Source organism: Bombina bombina, chromosome 6 (genome assembly GCF_027579735.1).
Source record: "Bombina bombina isolate aBomBom1 chromosome 6, aBomBom1.pri, whole genome shotgun sequence".
NCBI lineage: Eukaryota > Metazoa > Chordata > Amphibia > Anura > Bombinatoridae > Bombina > Bombina bombina.
This window is the reverse complement of record NC_069504.1, coordinates 587,510,272-587,528,760: the sequence shown is the minus strand read 5'-3', so window position 1 is coordinate 587,528,760 and position 18,489 is coordinate 587,510,272. Positions and strand designations below refer to the sequence as shown.

The 18,489-nt window shown below is 39.7% G+C and overlaps 1 protein-coding gene across 3 annotated transcripts in view; it reads left to right on the top strand.

The window, feature by feature from the left end:
- Positions 1-17,722: 17,722 nt before the first annotated feature.
- GTF2A2 (general transcription factor IIA subunit 2) overlaps positions 17,723-18,489 on the top strand; it is a 42,791-nt gene continuing 42,024 nt past the window's right edge. The window contains exon 1 of one of the 3 annotated variants that reach the window (XM_053717564.1): positions 17,723-17,822. The gene's annotated coding sequence lies outside the window, so the exon portion shown is untranslated. Of the gene's footprint in view, positions 17,841-18,489 lie in introns of all 3 variants that reach the window. The other 2 variants (XM_053717565.1, XM_053717566.1) reach the window with 2 other exon arrangements.

The window sequence follows — 18,489 nt, the reverse complement described above, 5'->3', positions numbered from 1 at the left end:
CGGACTACATTTATTTTTTTACCTAAAGTTGTTTCCTTACACAATATTACTAGGAGATTGTTATTGCCTCTTTGTGTCCTGATCTTAATAATGCTTCTGAAAGATCTTTGCATTTTGTGGATGTTGTTAGAGCATTTAAATATTATGTTAATGCTAAAAAAGGTTTTTAGACAAACTTATAGTCTGTTTGTTCCTTTTTTCTGGCCCTCGGAAAGGTCAGAAGGCCTCTGCTATTTCTTTAGCCTCTTGGTTGAATTAGCAGATTATGAGGCCAATTTATCAAAGGTCTTGCGGACCTGAACCGACAGTGCGGATCAGGTCCGCAAGACCTCGCTGAATGCGGAGAGCAATACACATTATTGAATAGGATTTTTTCTACCTTAATTCTGATTGGCTGATAGAATTCTATCAGCCAATCGAAATATAAGGGACGCCATCTTGGATGACGTCACTTAAAGAGATATTCATTACGAAGAAGCCGTCATTTGAAGAGGATGCTCCGCGTCGGATGTCTTGAATATGGACCCGCTCCGCGCCGGAAGGATGAAGATAGAAGATGCCATCTGGATGAAGACTTCTGCCCGTCTGGAGGAACACTTTGGCCCGTCTGGAGGACCACTTCTGCCGGCTTCGTTGAGGACATCTTGCCGCTTGGATGAAGACTTCTCCCGGTAAGTGAATCTTCGGGGGTTAGTGTTAGGATTTTTTAAGGGTGTATTAGGTGGGTTTATTTTTTAGGTTAGGGCTTTGGGACTGCAAAAGAGCTAAATGCCATTTTAAGGGCAATGACCATCCAAATGCCCTTTTCAGGGCAATGGGGAGCTTAGGTTTTTTTAGTTAGGCTTTTATTTGGGGGGGTTTGGTTGTGTGGGTGGTGGGTTTTACTGTTGGGGGGGTTGTTTGTATTATTTTTACAGGTAAAAGAGCTGATTACTTTGGGGCAATGCCCTGCAAAAGGCCCTTTTAAGGGCTATTGATAGTTTAGTTTAGTTTAGGCTAGGGTTTTTTTTTTTATTTTGGGGGGGCTTTTTTATTTTGATAGGGCTATTAGATTAGGTGTAATTAGTTTAAAGGGACGCTCAGGTCAAATTAAATTTTCATGATTCAGATACAGCATGTAATTTTAAACAATTTTTCCAATTTACTTCCATTAAAAAAATTGTGCACAGTCTTTTATATTTACACTTTTTGAGTCACCAGCTCCTACTGAGCATGTGCAAGAATTCACAGACTATATGTATATGCATTTGTGATTGGCTGATTGCTATCACATGGTACAAGGGGAGTGGAAATATACATAACTTGAAATTTGTTAGAAAAAAATCTACTACTCATTTACAATTCAGTAAATGCTATTGTGTTGTCTTGTTATCTTGCATTTGTTGATTATGCAAATCTACTGTGTTTACAGGTCCTTTAAAGATCTGTAATTTGTTTTTTATTTTCTGTAATTTAGTGGGGGTTTTTTGTGATTTAGCTAATTTAATTTATTTAATTGTATTTAATTTAGTTAATTTATTTAATTGTATTTAATTTAGTTAATTTATTTAATTGTAGTGTAGTGTTAGGTGTTATTGTAACTTAGGTTAGGTTTTATTTTACAGGTCAATTTGTATTTATTTTAGCTAGGTAGTTATTAAATAGTTAATAACTATTCAATAACTATTGTACCTAGTTAAAATAAATACAAACTTGCCTGTATAATAAAAATAACCCCTAAGCTAGATACAATGTAACTATTAGTTATATTGTAGCTAGCTTATGGTTTATTTTATTGGTAAGTATTTAGTTTTAAATAGGAATAATTTAGTTAATTATAGTAATTTTCTTTAGATTTATTTAAATTATATTTAAGTTAGGGGGTGTTAGACTTTGATTTAGGGGTTAATACATTTAATATAGTGGCAGCCACATTGGGGACGGCAGATTAGGGGTTAATAAGTATAATGTAGGTGGTGGCGATGTTAGGGACGGCAGATTAGGGGTTAATAATATTTAACTAGTGTTTGCGAGGCGGGAGTGCGGCGGTTTAGGGGTTAATATGTTTATTATAGTGGCAGCGATGTCCGGAGCGGCAGATTAGGGGTTAATATTTTTATTTTAGTGTTTGCGATGCGGGATGGCCTCGGTTTAAGGGTTAATAGGTAGTTTATGGGTGTTAGTGTACTTTTTAGCACTTTAGTTATGAGTTTTATGCTACGGTGTAGTGTAAAACTCATAACTACTGACTTTAGAATGCGTTAGGAATCTTGGAGGTAGAGGGTGTACCGCTCACTTTTTGGCCTCCCAGGACAGATTCGTAATACCGGCGCTATGGAAGTCCCATAGAAAAAAGGGTTTACAAAGTTTACGTAAGTCGGTTTGCGGTAAGGCCAAACAAGGGTGCGGTGCCCCTAAACCTGCAAGACTCGTAATAGCAGCGGTAGTGAAAAAGCAGCGTTAGGACCTGTTAACGCTGCTTTTTCAGCTAAATGCAAAACTCGCAATCTAGCCGAATGTTTCTTAATACAGTACAATGTTGCATCTTGAACAAACTGCATAGAGAGCTTCTAAAATGAAAACAGCACTGTCCTTAGGGCAATCTCTTTTCTATTAACCCTTGCAATGCCATCAGTTATAAACTATTAACCCCATTTTCCTATTAAACCTTGCAATGTCATCAATTAACTATTTACCCCATTTTCCTATGAACCCTTGCAATACTAATATTAATCTCCCCATAAATATATTAACCACTCTTTCATCTCTTACCCTTCACTATAAATTCATACCATACATTAACCATTTCCTTACAGCAAATTACTAATCATATTTCTCCTGTCTCGTATCTAATTGAATCCTATTCTGTGCAGTCACCCTTTATGCTCTTCACTGTGCAGTCAATGTAAAAATGTATCTCCAACCCCCTCCCCATTCTTACCTATCATAAAACAAATTCTATCCTTCCTCCTTCTCCTCAGATTCAGCTTCTCACTTTCCACCTTCAACCCTGTAAACATTAGAATCACCCTTGCCATATAACCTTTTTTAACCCTATCCTGTCTATTCACATGTGCATTTTTTTCATTATTTGGTTCTTCAGAACTGAATCACATAAAACAGTTAAATTAATTTAAAGGGACACTGATCCCAATTTTTTTTCTTTCGGGATTCCGATAGAGCATGCAATTTTAAGCAATTTTAAGCAATTTTCTAATTTACTCCTATTATCAAATTTTCTTCATTCGGTTGCTATCTTTGGCCTAGATTTAGAGTTTGGCGGTAGCCGTCAAAACCAGCGTTAGAGGCTCCTAACGCTGTTTTTTACCGCCCGCTGGTATTTGGAGTCAGTCAGGAAAGGGTCTAACGCTCACTTTGCAGCCGCGACTTTTCCATACCGCAGATCCCCCTACGCCATTTGCGTATCCTATCTTTTCAATGGGATCTTCCTAACGCTGGTATTTAGAGTCTTGGCTGAAGTGAGCGTTAGAAATCTAACGACAAAACTCCAGCCGCAGAGAAAAGTCAGGAGTTAAGAGCTTTCTGGGCTAACGCCGGTTTATAAAGCTCTTAACTACTGTGCTCTAAAGTACACTAACACCCATAAACTACCTATGTACCCCTAAACCGAGGCCCACCCACATCACCGCCACTCTATTAAAATTTTTTAACCCCTAATCTGCCGCTCCGTACACCGCCGCCACCTATGTTATCCCTATGTACCCCTAATCTGCTGCCCCTAATACCGCCGACCCCTATATTATATTTATTAACCCCTAATCTGCCACCCCCAACGTCGCCGCCACCTACCTACACTTATTAACCCCTAATCTGCCGACCGGACCGCACCACTACTATAATAAATGTATTAACCCCTAATCCGCCTCACTCCCGCCTCAATAACCCTATAATAAATAGTATTAACCCCTAATCTGCCCTCCCTAACATCGCCAACACCTAACTTCAAGCATTAACCCCTAATCTGCTGACCGGAGCTCACCGCTACTCTAATAAATTTTTTAACCCCTAAAGCTAATTCTAACCCTAACCCTATCACCCCCCTAAGTTAAATATAATTTAAATCTAACAAAATAAATTAACTCTTATTAAATAAATTATTCCTATTTAAAGCTAAATACTTACCTGTAAAATAAACCCTAATATAGCTACAATATAAATTATAATTATATTGTAGCTATTTTAGGATTAATATTTATTTTACAGGCAACTTTGTAATTATTTTAACTAGGTACAATAGCTATTAAATAGTTAAGAACTATTTAATAGCTACCTAGTTAAAATAATTACAAAATTACCTGTAAAATAAATCCTAACCTAAGTTACAAATAAACCTAACACTACACTATCAATAAATTAATTAAATACAATACCTACAAATAAATACAATTAAATAAACTAACTAAAGTACAAAAAATAAAAAAGAACTAAGTTACAAAAAATAAAAAAATATTTACAAACATTAGAAAAATATTACAACAATGTTAAACTAATTACACCTACTCTAAGCCCCCTAATAAAATAAGAAAGACTCCCAAAATAAAAAAATGCCCTACCCTATTCTAAAATTAAAATAGAAAAGCTCTTTTACCTTACCAGCCCTGAAAAGGGCCCTTTGCGGGGCATGCCCCAAAGAATTCAGCTCTTTTGCCTGTAAAAAAAAACATACAATACCCCCCCCAACATTACAACCCACCACCCACATACCCCTAATCTAACCCAAACCCCCCTTAAATAAACCTAACACTAAGCCCCTGAAGATCTTCCTACCTTATCTTCACCACGCCGGGTTCACCGATCGATCCAGAAGAGCTCCTTCGATGTCTTGATCCAAGCCCAAGCGGGGGACTGAAGATGTCCATGATCCGACTGAAGTCTTCATCCAAGCGGGAGCTGAAGAGGTCCATGATCTGGCTGAAGTCTTCTATCAAGCGGCATCTTCAATCTTCTTTCTTCCGGATCCATGTTCATCCCGCCGACGCGGAACATCCATCTTCACCGACGACTTCCCGACGAATGACGGTTCCTTTAAGGGACGTCATCCAAGATGGCGTCCCTCGAATTCCAATTGGCTGATAGGATTCTATCAGCCAATCGGAATTAAAGTAAGAAAATTCTGATTGGCTGATGGAATCAGCCAATCAGAATCAAGTTCAATCCGATTGGCTGATCCGATCAGCCAATCAAATTGAGCTTGCATACTATTGGCTGATCGGAACAGATTAGGGGTTAATAATAATATGCAGGGGTCAGCGATAGCGGGGGCGGCAGATTAGGGGTTAATAAGTGTAAGGTTAGGGGTGTTTAGACTCGGGGTTCATGTTAGGGTGTAAGGTGCAGACTTAGGAAGTGTTTCCCCATAGGATACAATGGGGCTGCGTTAGGAGCTGAACGCTGCTTTTTTGCAGGTGTTAGGGTTTTTTTCAGCTCAAACAGCCCCATTGTTTTCTATGGGGGAATCGTGCACGAGCACGTTTTTGAAGCTGGCCGCGTCCGTAAGCAACGCTGGTATTTAGAGTTGCAGTGGCGGTAAATATGCTCTACGCTCCCTTTTTTGGAGCCTAACGCAGCCCTTCTTTGAACTCTAAATACCAGCGGTATTTAAAAAGTGCAGTGGAAAAAAAGCAAGCGTAGCTAACGCACCCCTTTGGCCGCAGAACTCTAAATCTAGCCGTTAATTTGACAAAGAAGGCATCTAAGCTTTTTTTGGTTCAGTACTCTGGACAGCACTTTTTATTAGTGGATAAATTTATTGTCAGGGTTTTTTCCCTGGTTTGTTTGCCATGCAGCCATTTTACTCACCTTTCTTGCTGAATCCGGTTCAGAGTGTGTGATGCTGCTCATTTCCTGCACGCCCTCTTATGGTCAGACTGTTGTACATCATCCGTGTGAGACAGGTTGCAGTCTCAGAATTGTGATGTCATCACTTATTATTTAAAGGGCCTCTGTTCAGTATGCTTTGCCCTTGCGTTGTCTCAGACCTGTTTGTGAGTTCCTGTGTATTACCTGGCTGTCTGACTTCTCTTCTGGTTCCTGATCCCTGGATTGTTCCTGACTTTGCTGTTCTCCTAATTGCTGATTCCTGCTCATCTGACTACTCGCTTTGGTTCCTGACTCGGCTCGTCTGACTACCAGCTCTGGTTTTGACTCCTGGCTTGTTATTTGACTTATGGACTTTTTATTATTTTTGTTATTAATAAAGGCGTGATTATTTTTGCACTTCTTGTCTCTGTCTGATTCCTGGCACCCTGACATTACACAAGGGCCATGAATCCTGATGGTGCTAATAATCCACCTTTACCTACAATCATTTCCAGGATTGAGGAACAGGATCACCGCTTGGATCAATTTGCACTAGCCATGCAAACCCTGCTAACTTGCACTGCACATTTGGACCAGAGTGTCCCACAAGTCATGGTTGCTCCTGTTTTCCGCTGCTGCACCTAGTCCTACCAGGAGCATGTCCGGCTCTGCACCTCTACCTCAGCGTTATGGAGGCGATCCTAATCAGTGCAGAGGGTTTTTGAACCAGGTGGGCATTTACTTTGAGATGTTACCTCAGGCATTTCCATCTGACAGAGCTAAGGTGGGATTTCTCATCTCTTTACTCTCTGCCTGGGCTAATCCCTTGTGGCAGACTAATAAACCTGTGATTTCTAATTACCCTGAATTTGTGGCCTCCTTTCGAAGGGTATTTGATGTTCCGGCTCACTCCTCCTCTGCTGCCAAACGACTCATGTCCATTCAGCAAGGTATGAGATATGTTGCTCAGTATGCCATTGAGTTCCGTACGCTTTCCACAGAGGTTGGTTGGAACAATGAAGCCCTTGTTGCCGCCTTCTTTCATGGGCTTTCTGATGTGATTAAAGACAAAGTTGCTGCCAGAGATTTACCAGAGGATCTCGAGGCTTTGATGTCTTTTTTAATCCTAATTGACATCAGACTCAGAGAGAGGCCCTCTTTCAAGGAGCACTTGCGGAAGCCTCCTGTACCGTTTTCTCCTATGTTGTCGTTCTCACCCATGCCTCCCTCTCCTCTCATGTCTCCTGGTCCTGAGTCACCAGGTACTGCTATGCCGATGCAGTTGGGATTTACGTGTCTCTCTGTGGCAGAGAGGGCCTTTAAGAGGAGGGAGGGGCTCTGTCTCTATTGTGGGTTACAGGGCCACCTTTTAAAGTTTTGTCCTACACGGCCGGTTAAACGCTCGCACTTAGGGTCCTGTCGGGGGCAGACCTTGGGTAGTTTATACGTGTCCCCGGAACCGCTAAAGGAGAAACCTTTGGTCATGGTTGTCCTTTCCTGGGTGGAATCCTCCATAGTCACCCAGGCTCTTGTTGACTCCGGTGCTGCAGGCTATTTAATTGACAGTGCTTTTGTATCACAGCACTCCATTCCTGTATTGCCTCGGTCCGTTCCGCTTGCTATTGAGGCCATTGATGACAGGCCTCTTCAGCCTGCACTCGTCACTCACGAAACCACTCCGTTATCCATGGCTGTTGGGGCTCTCCATTTTGAAACCCTCCAGTTTCAGGTGATTAACTTTCCGCATTTTCTGGTTGTTCTGGGTTATCCCTGGCTCCAAAAGCACAATCCCAGTCTCGACTGGCATAGGTCTGAAATTTTGTTGTGGTCTCCGCAATGTATTTCCACTTGTCTTCGGAAACCAGTCAAAGTCCTGTGCACTTCTTCAGCATCTCAATTGCCTGAGGAGTACCGAGAGTTCCAAGACGTTTTTGACAAGGTGCATGCCGGTACGTTGGCTCCTCACCGGTCTTACGATTGTGCCATAGACCTGCAATCTGGAGCCATTCCTCCTTGGGGCCGGGTTTACCCTCTCGGTTGCAGAGAATTGTGCTATGGAGGAGTATGTTGCCGATGCTCTGTCATGGGGGATCATCCGCAAATCTTGCTCTCCTCTAGGGGCTGGCTTCTTCTTTGTGAAGAAAAAGGGTGGCGAGTTAAGACCATGCATTGATTATAGGGGTCTTAATCGTCTTACCATTAAGAATGCTTACCCTATTCCCCTCATTACGGAACTCTTTGACCGCCTCAAGGGAGCTACGGTCTTTTCTAAACTTGATTTGAGAGGTGTATACAATCTTGTTAGGATTAAGGAGGGCAACGAATGGAAAACAGCATTTAGCACTAGGGGCGGGCATTATGAGTATCTTGTAATGACATTTGGCCTATGTAATGCTCCAGCTGTTTTCCAGGAATGTATTAATGATGTTCTACGAAAGCTGTTGCAAAAGTGTGTTGTGGTGTACTTAGATGATATCCTCATACACTCACCCACTCTTGAGGCTCATTGTTCTGATGTTACACGAGTACTTCAGAGACTACGTGAGAGTCCTGCAGTGGCCTCGCCCAGTTGGTCTTCGCTCTATTCAACGTTTTTTGGGCTTTGCCAATTACTATAGGGAATTTATTAAAAACTTTTCTTCCTTGGTGAAACCTATCACTGACATGACCCGTAAGGAGAATGATCCACTCCATTGGTCACCTACTGCCAAAAAGTCTTTTTAGAGTCTTAAGACTGCCGTTGCTGCTGCTCCAGTTCTGGCTCATCCTAACACTGTCCTGCCTTTTGTTCTTGAGGTTGATGCATCTGAGACTGGGAGTAGGTGCCCTCTTGTCTCAACGTCCTACACCTGACGGTTCCTTGCATCTGTGCGGTTTCTTCTCTAAGAAATTGTCTCCGGCGGAGTGCAATTATGAAATTGGTGACAGGGAATTACTGGCCATAATTTTGGCACTCAAGGAATGGAGGAGTCTTCTCGAGGGTACTAGCGTACCAGTGCTCATTCTTACTGACCACAAGAATTTGTCTTATCTATTAGAAGCAAAACGTTTGTTGCCCCAACAGGCCAGATGGGCGCTATTTTTGCCTCGGTTTAATTATGTGGTTTCCTACCTTCCTGGTAGTAAGAATGTTAGGGCTGATGCCCCCTCTCGTCAATTTTCACCTCTGTCCAAGGAGGAGTCTGTCCCTATTCCAGTTATAACTCCTGACCATATTTTGGCCACCATACGTACTAATTTGACTTCTCCCTTAGGGGAGGAGATCCTGGCTGCACAAACCAATGCACCTCCTGAGAAACCTAGTGGTAAGTACTTTGTACCTGAGAATCTTCAAACTAAACTATTGCACACTTACCACTATCCTAAAGCCGCAGGTCACCCGGGCAAGAACCAAATGATTTGGTCTGTCACTCGACAATTCTGGTGGTCAGGTCTTTGCTCTGATGTTTCTGCGTATGTTGCATCCTGCTCAGTCTGTGCACAGAATAAGACTCCTCAACGTCTACCTGTGGGTTTTCTTCAACTTATTGCTAATGGTGAGCGTCCTTGGACACATATTTCCATGGACTTCATTGTCGAGCTCCCTGTTTCCCCTGGCAATACTGTTATCCTAATGGTAATTGACCGTTTTTCTAAAATATCACATTGCATTCCCTTGAAGAAGTTGCCTACTGCTAAGGAGCTTGCTTCAATTTTTGCCCGGGAGGTCTTCCGTTTACATGGGTTACCCAAGGAGATAGTCTCGGATCGGGGTAGCCAGTTTGTCTCCAGATTTTGGTGTTCCTTTTGTGCTCAAATGGGGATCCAACTTTCCTTTTCCTCGGCATATCACCTTTAATCCAATGGGGCTGCGGAACGGTCTAATCAAGCTCTGGAACAGTTCCTCCATTGCTATGTCTCAGATCACCACAATAATTGGTCTGAACTGTTACCTTGGGCAGAGTTTGCTTGTAAAAGTGCTATTAATGCTTCCTCCCAGTTATACCCGTTTATGGCGAATTATGGGTTTCATCCATCTTTGTTGCCCGATTCATTCATGTCTCAGGGAATTCCGACTTTGGAGGAGCATCTCCAGCAACTCCCTTCCACGTGGGTGCAGATTCAGGATTGCCTTTGTCGTTCTATGTAGCGCCAAAAGTTCCAGGCTGATCGTAGGCATCTGCCCGCGCCTTCCTACCAGGTTCGTGAGAGGGTTTGGCTGTCCTCCCACAACTTGAACCTTTGTGTGCCTTTCAAAAAACTGGCTCCCCGTTATGTTGGTCCTTTTTGGATTATCCGACGGGTCAATCCTGTGGCCTACGCTCTTGACCTTCCTCCTGCAATGCGCATCTCCAATGTTTTTCATGTCTTCCTCTGGAAACCATTGGTTTGTAATCGGTTTACCACTGTGCTGCCTCATCCCCATCCTATCTTTGTTGACAACCATGAAGAATATGAGGTTAGCAGCATTATTGACTCATATGTCCAAGGGTCGCGTACGGTATTTGGTTCACTGGAGGGGTTATGGTCCGGAGGAGCGTTCATGGGTTCCCTCCTCTGATGTTCATGCTCCCGTCCTCCTCCGTGCCTTCCATGCCCATTTCCCCAGGTCATGTGAGATTTACGTGAATAAACAGGCACACCAGAGAGGGTCTCAGGCACTTTACAGCGGGACAAGAGCTCACTGGAGTTAGCTTTATCTGGGTGGAGGCACTCTAGGTACAACTGAGTTTACCATTCAATCCTATGAAGTATTTTAGCATATTTAAAGTGATGGTAAATTCATACCAACTGCTCAACATATTTTAAAAGCTCTTACCTTAACTAGCATATCGATGTGCTTTTATAATAATAAAAACATCAGTTTACTGAAAAACTTCAATTTTATTGTTGTAACGTTACACTTTTATATTTAGCCTCTCTTTTAAATTTTCTAAGATACTGCTTTGATTGACATACGTTTTAGCCAATCATCGGCTCACCATGCGCCCCATGTTTAAAAATACCTGTACGCTCCCATGCTCTGAACTCACTAATTGCGATGCAATGCGCATGCACAACTCTTACACTACTTGCGCAAGTGAAAAAGAGAATGCGTCATATGCCAGTTTTTATTCACTTAGATCCATCTGTGAAATGATTACAGCAGCACGTGTATTATCTTTAATATAGAGTGTCCAAATATAATAAATTACACATTTACCACAAATAAATTAAACATAAAGTAGAAAATTGATTATAATTATTTTCATTTGAAAATAAAGCGTTGTCATTTTGTTGATGTTATTTTTTATTATTTAATTACTATTTTGCTCGTTTGGTCAACACAGAGAAAAATACTTGCTGCTGTCACAAATGACAGTAAACAGTGAATCAGTACGAAAGGAATGATTTACTGATAACTTACATAAGAAGCAATTTTTAACATGGGGCGCATGGTGAGCCGATGATTGGCTAAAACGTATGTCAATCAAAGCAGTACCTTAGAAAATTTAAGATAGAGGCTAAATATAAGTGTAACGTTACAACAATAAAATTTAAGTTATTCAGTAAACTGATGTTTTATTATTAAAAAGGCACATCAATTTGCTAGTTAGGATAAGAGCTTTTAAAATATGTTGAGCAGTTGGTATGAATTTACCATCACTTTAATTATTGTAGGTAAAATGGACTTAAGTGAGGAAACATAGGCACACCTGATAGGGTCTCATGCACTTTACAGTGGGACAAAAGCTCACTGGAGTTAACTTTGTTTGGGTGGAGGCACTCTAGGTATAACTAAGTTGATCATTTATTCAAATGCAGTATTTTAGCTTATTTAATTATTGTAGGTCAGTGAGATTTAAAGGGACATTAAACCCATTTTTTTCTTTCATGATTGAGATAGAAAAAACAATTGAAACAACATTCCAATTTACTTCTATTATCTAATTTGCTTCATTCTTTAGATATCCTGTGTTGAAGAAATAGCAATGCACATGGGTGAGCCAATCATGAGGCATTTATGTGTAACCACCAATCAGCAGCTACTGAGCCTATCTAGATATGCTTTTCAGCAAAGAATATCAACAGAATGAAGCACATTAAATAATAGAAGTAAATTATAAAGTTGTTTAAAATTACATGTTCTTTCTAAATGATGAAAGAAAAAATGTGGGTTTCATGTCCCTTTAAAGGGACAGTCTACCATCGAATTGTTATTGTTTTAAAAGATAGATAATCCCTTTATTACCCATTCCCCAGTTTTGCATAACCAACACAGTTATATTAATAAACTTTTTACCTTTGTGATTACCTTGTATCTAGGAACCTTCTTCCAGCCCCCGATCACATGACTGTGACTGTTTATTATCTATTGTCTTGCATTTAGCATTGTTTCGTGCTAGATCTTAAATAACCCCCTGTGCCTGAACACAGTGTTATCTATATGACCCATGTGTACTTTCTGTCTCTTTGTGTTGAAAAGAGATTTAAAAAGCATGAGATAAGAGGCAGCCCTCAAAGTCTTAGAAATTAGCATATGAGCCTACCTATGTTTAGTTTAAACTAAGAATACCAAGAGAAAAAAAGCAAATTTGATTATAAAAGTAAATTGAAAAGTTGATTAAAATTAAAAGTCCTATCTGAATAATGAAAGTTTAATTAATACTAGACTGTCCCTTTAAGTGAAGAAACAGGCACACCAGATAGGGTCTCAGACACTGTACGGCAGGACCAGAGTTCACTGGAGTGAGTTTTGACTGGGTGGAGGCACTATAGGTACAACAGAGTTTACCCTTTAATCCTATTAAGAATTTTAGTGCATTTAATTATTGTAGGTCAGTTAGAATTAAGTGAGCAAACATAGGCACACCTGAGAGGGTCTCAGAGACTTTATTACGGGACATGGGCACACTGACTGACTTCTGACTGGGTGGAGGCACTCCTGGCACAGCTGAGTTTACCATTCAATCCTATGAAGTATTTTAGCGTATTTAATTGTTGTAGGTAAGTGAGACTTAAGTGAAGAAACAGGCACACCAGAGAAGGTTTCACACACACACATAGGTGTGCCTATGTGTCCTCAAGGAACTACAATAATTAAGGAGAGCCTCCACCCAGACAGAACTCACTCCAGTGTGCCCATGTCCCTCCGTACTGTGTCTGAGATCTTGTCAGGTGTACCTATGTGTCCTCACTGAAGTCTCACAGACCCACAATAATTAAAGTGAATGTCAAGTTAAAGTGATTACCTAAACTGAAACGATAGCAGTTAAAAAATGAATGAGAGTTTCATTCATGAAATCTTTAGTATTTACTTATCTTCAGAGATATTTCACTTTAAACCCTATACGGATAAGAGCTGAAGCTCTGGTCGCCTTTTTCAGCAATTGATTGACCGATGACTCAACGATTAGTCGATTGCAGATGAGTCATCTGTCAATCAATTGCTAAAAATGGCGACCGGAGAATCAGCTCTTATCTGTATAGGGTTTATAGTGAAATATCTCTGAAGATAAGAATATACCATTACCCAGTTTTGCATAACCAACAGTGTTACAGAAATATACTTTATACCTCTATAATTACCTTCTATCTAAGCTTGCAATCAGCCAATCACAAATGCATATACGTATAGTCTGTGAATTCTTGCACATGCTCAGTAGGATCTGGTGACTCAAAAAGTGTAAATATAAAAGACTGTGCACATTTTTTTTCATGGAAGTAAATTGGAAAGTTGTTTAAAATTACATGCTGTATCTGAATCATGAAAATTTAATTTAACCTGAGTGTCCCTTTAAGTATTTGAGAGTATTTAATTATTGTAGGCAAGTGAGACTTAAGTGAGGAAAGATAGGCACATCTGAGAGGGTCTCAGACACTGTACGGAGGGACATGGGCACATTGGATTGAGTACTGACTGGGTGGAGGCACTCCAGACTATCAAGTATTCATTCATTCATATAAAGTACTTTAAAATATTTAATTATTGTGGGAAAGTGAGACTTAAGTGAGGACACATAGGCACACTCGAGAGAGTCTCAGACACTGTATGGAGGAACACGGGCACACTGGATTGAATACTAACTGGGTGGAGGCACAACTGAATTTACTATTCATTCATATGAAGTATTTTAGAATATTTAATGATTGTAGTTGAAACTTAAAGGGACAGTCAACACTACAATTTTTGTTGTTTTAAAAGATAGATAATCCCTTAATTACCAATTCCCCAGTTTTGCATAACCAACACAGTTATAATTATACACATTTTACCTCTGTAATTACCTTGTATCTAAGCCTCAGCAGACTGTCCCCTTATTTCAGTTCTTTTGACAGACTTGCATTTTAGCCAATCAGAGCTGTCTCCATGGTAAATTCACGTGCATGAGCTCAGTTATCTATATGAAACACGTGAACTAATGCCCTCTAGTGGTGAAAAACTATCAAAATGCATTTAGATTAGAGGCGGCCTTCAAGGTCTAAGAAATTAACATATGAACCTCCTAGGTTTAGCTTTCAACTAAGAATACCAAGAGAACAAAGCAAAATTGGTGATAAAAGTAAATTGGAAACTTGTTGAAAATTACATGCCCTATTTGAAACATGAAAGTTTTTTTTGGACTTGACTGCCCCTTTAAGTGAGGAAAGATAGGCACACCTGAGAGGGTCTCAATCACTGTGCGAAGGGACATGGGCACATTGGATTGAGTACTAACTGGGTGGAGGCACTCCAGACACAACTGAATTTACCATTCATTCCTATGAAGTATTTTAGAGTATTTAATAATTATTATAATTCAGTGAGACATAAGTGAGGACACATAGGCACACCTGACAAGTTCTCAGACACTGTACAGTGGGACATGGGCACATTGGAGTGAGTTCTGACTGGGTGGAGGCACAACTGAGTTAACCATTGATTCCTATGAAGTATTTTAGAGTATTTAATTATTGTAGTTCAGTGAGATTTAAGTGAGGACACATAGGCACATCTTATAGGGTCTATGACACTATACAGAGGCACACAGGCACATTGGAGTGAGTTCTGACTGGGTGGAGGAGGCACACCTGGCACATCTGAGTTTATCATTTGTTACAATTAAGTATTTTAGAGTAATTATTGTAGGTCAGTGAGCCTTCAGAGAGAAAACATAGGCACATCTTATAGGGTCTCAGACACTGTACGGAGGGACATGGGCCCACTGGAGTGAGTTCTAACTGGGTGGAGGCACTCCAGTCTGTGTATATGTTTGAATGTAAGGGTATATGATTGTGCATATGAGTGTGTGCATATGTGGGTAAATGTCGTTGTATAGAAGTGTGTGAATGTATGGGTAAAGGACTGTGTGTAGGAACATGTAAATATATGCATGCCTTATTGTGTGTTGGGGGGCTCATGCTCAAATTCTGCCTAAGGCCTTTAAAAGTATAAAGCAGCCTCTGCCCCCCAAAAAAACAAATAAAACAGACCCTAAAATAATACACACATTGCACGCTGTAGCCCCTATAGTAGCAGAGAAAGAGTTAATAAAAGCAAAGTACACAGCGTTATTCAAGGTAATTTAGACTGTTGGTGCAATGGGTAGGGAAAAAAAAAGAAGTAAAATTAGTGTAAGACAAATAACTTTTGTATGTAAGCTAAACTTTAGGCAATAAAGGGTTCATTTTACATTACATAATACTAGTTACTGTAGGCAATAAAGGGTTAATTTTACAGTGCGTAATAGTAGTTACTGTAGGCAATAAAGGGTTAATTTTACAGGGGATAATACTAGTTACTGTAGGAAATAAAGGGTTAATTTTACAGTGTATGATACTAGTTACTTTAGCCAATAAAGGGTTAATATTAGTACAGTGCATAATAGTAGTTACTGTAGGCAATAAAGGGTTAATTTACAGCGCATTATACTAGTTACTGTAGGCAATAAAGGGTTAATTTTACAGCGCATGATGCTAGTTACTCTAGGCAATAAAGGGTTCATTTTACGGTGCATAATACTAGTTACTTTAGGCAATAAAGGGTTCATTTTACGGTGCATAATACTAGTTACTTTAGGCAATAAAGGGTTAATTTTACAGCGCATGATGCTAGTTACTTTAGGCAATAAAGGGTTCATTTTACGGTGCATAATACTAGTTACTTTAGGCAATAAAGGGTTAATTTTACAGTGCATAATACTAGTTACTTTAGGCAATAAAGGGTTAATTTTACAGTGCATAATACTAGTTACTTTAGGCAATAAAGGGTTAATTTTACAGTGCATAATACTAGTTACTTTAGGCAATAAAGGGTTAATTTTACAGTGCATAATACTAGTTACTCTAGACAATAAAGGGTTAATTTTACAGTGCATAATACTAGTTAAAACTGAAACTGAAGGCATGAAATGGTTGGCTTCACAGTTTTTCATGCAGTCTGATTACTTGCAACATTGTATAAACGTGTTATTAGTGAGAGCACTGAGAATAAAATACAGTAAAATACTAAACTGGGCAGATGCTCCTAATTAAATACGCTGGATGTCTGCCAATGTTAAAGTGGATGTAAATATTTTACATATTGAACTTCCAAATTTGTTCTTAAGCACTCTTTTATCAATACCGCATACTTTTGTAATTTATATAACGAACAAATAAACTTATATTTACGTTAGTAAGTTTGCTCCGTTTTCAGGCTGAGCTCCTCCCATCCATAACTTCCTTCATTTTAAGCGCATAACGTCTAGAGCGGTCCCACCCGCTCTATGACGTACTACCCTTGCGCGTTCTCGATGGGTCCCTTTTGTGCGCATGCGCTTCTAATTTAGTTATTATTGCTGGATTTGCATTACTAATCAGTCAGGCACTTCCAAACCGCTCTTTCAATACTCGAAATATATTGTTACAATTTCAAACAGTTTGCGGAGCAGCATAGATACTTACTTGCAGTTCCTGGGAAATACACGAAGTTTGGAGAAGCGGCCTTTATATGCGCATGCTTAGAGCGTGTGCGCGCAGCACTTCCAAAGCCAGCACAAGTGGTTTTACGCATGCGCATATAAAAGACGCATGCGCAAAAATATAAAATGACGTTACGAAAAAGGGGCTGGACGCCACGGGGTACGCCACATTATTTGTTTAGGGAAATGTCAATCAATGTAAGGAAAGCGGAACAAAATGGCGGGCGGAGGGAGAAACTGAGACTTTTATAGTTATAGAGGTATATACATCGTTTATATATTATGTTTTAACAAAATTCATGAATTAAACTTATGTTATTTTTTGATGATAAAGCAGTTGTGATTGTCGAGTAGCAGTGAGTTTACATCCACTTTAAGAGGCATATATGTGCAGCCACCAATTATCATCTAGCTTCCAGTAGTGCTTTGCTGCTCCTAAGCATACCTAGATATACTTTTAAAAAAGGATACCAAGAGAACAAAACTAATTAGATTATAGAAGTTTAGTGGTAAATTGTTTAAAATAATATGCTCTAACTAAATCACAAAATAAACTTTTTGGGTTTCTTTTTAAATATTTTTAAAAATCGACGGCTCCGCAACATGCCATTGGTGATTAACCAATCTCCTGATGACGCTTTATTCTAGTACTTTCAGAACGTATGCATCACAAATGTCTTCAATCCCTCCCCTTTGAGGTGCACGGTGCCAATCATCGCTTCAACACTACCCGAAAATGAAATTATTCGCCAATGTATTTATCGACGCCCACTGCATTTTTTAGATGAGCACAACATAAACAAGAAATACACAGAATCCAGGAACAATTTTATTTATATATTGTGTGTAACTTGACGCTTCGCCCCATGTAAATAAAAAACAATTCAGAAATTAGCTATCACAGCACCTATACTAGTCAGTACAGAACGTCACTGTCACTGAGCTCAGAGCTTGCGCGAACGCAATAAATCGTACATGCGCAGTATAATGGTTGCCCTGAACCGTCGCGAGATGTAGTCAGATGAAACGGGATAGCGTTGTATCTAGTTACTACTGCGCATGTTTTCAGTCTATGGTTTGTTGATAGGAAGTCTGAATAACTCGGTTCATCGATACGATATTGTAAGGAAACTGTGGCAAGTATGAATATATTGTATTTATATTAAACGGTTTAGCTGCATTTTAATTATCACCAATGGTCTATACGAGTATCTTCTAATTCGACCTCAGAATAATCGAGGTCTTTGATTATCTCATTGTATAGTTGGTGAAACAAATATGTTGACAACTCTGTGTGTCACTCTATAGTTCGTTCACTGGGTGATATTATCAAGAGCCGTAGATGAGAGTTTGCACTGTAGTAGGGCTAGGCCTCCTTGTAACATTTTATATAGTGTGTTTTTGGCCGTGTTACTGATTAAGAATGATATCATTGGGTAGCAGAGTATGTATAGATTTATTTGTCTGCGGTACCATCCATAGACCCAGCATTATCATTTAATTGCATTCTGTAGTTTACTAGTTTCTAATGGGTTAGCCAGTGCCACAACCAGATACAAGTTTGAAGTGTGTATAAATGTCAGCTACTGATGTCAGGGAACGTATTTAAAAACAAATATGCATTTAAAGGCATAAACAGGTCAAACAAAATTTGCAAGGGTGCTCTTCAATTTGAAATATAAACATTTTTGCAACATACTTCCATTAGCCAAAATCCTTTTAGTAAAAGTTATTACTGTTTTAATGGAGCATATTACCATATACTGTGAGGGCCCATGCACCCCTATTC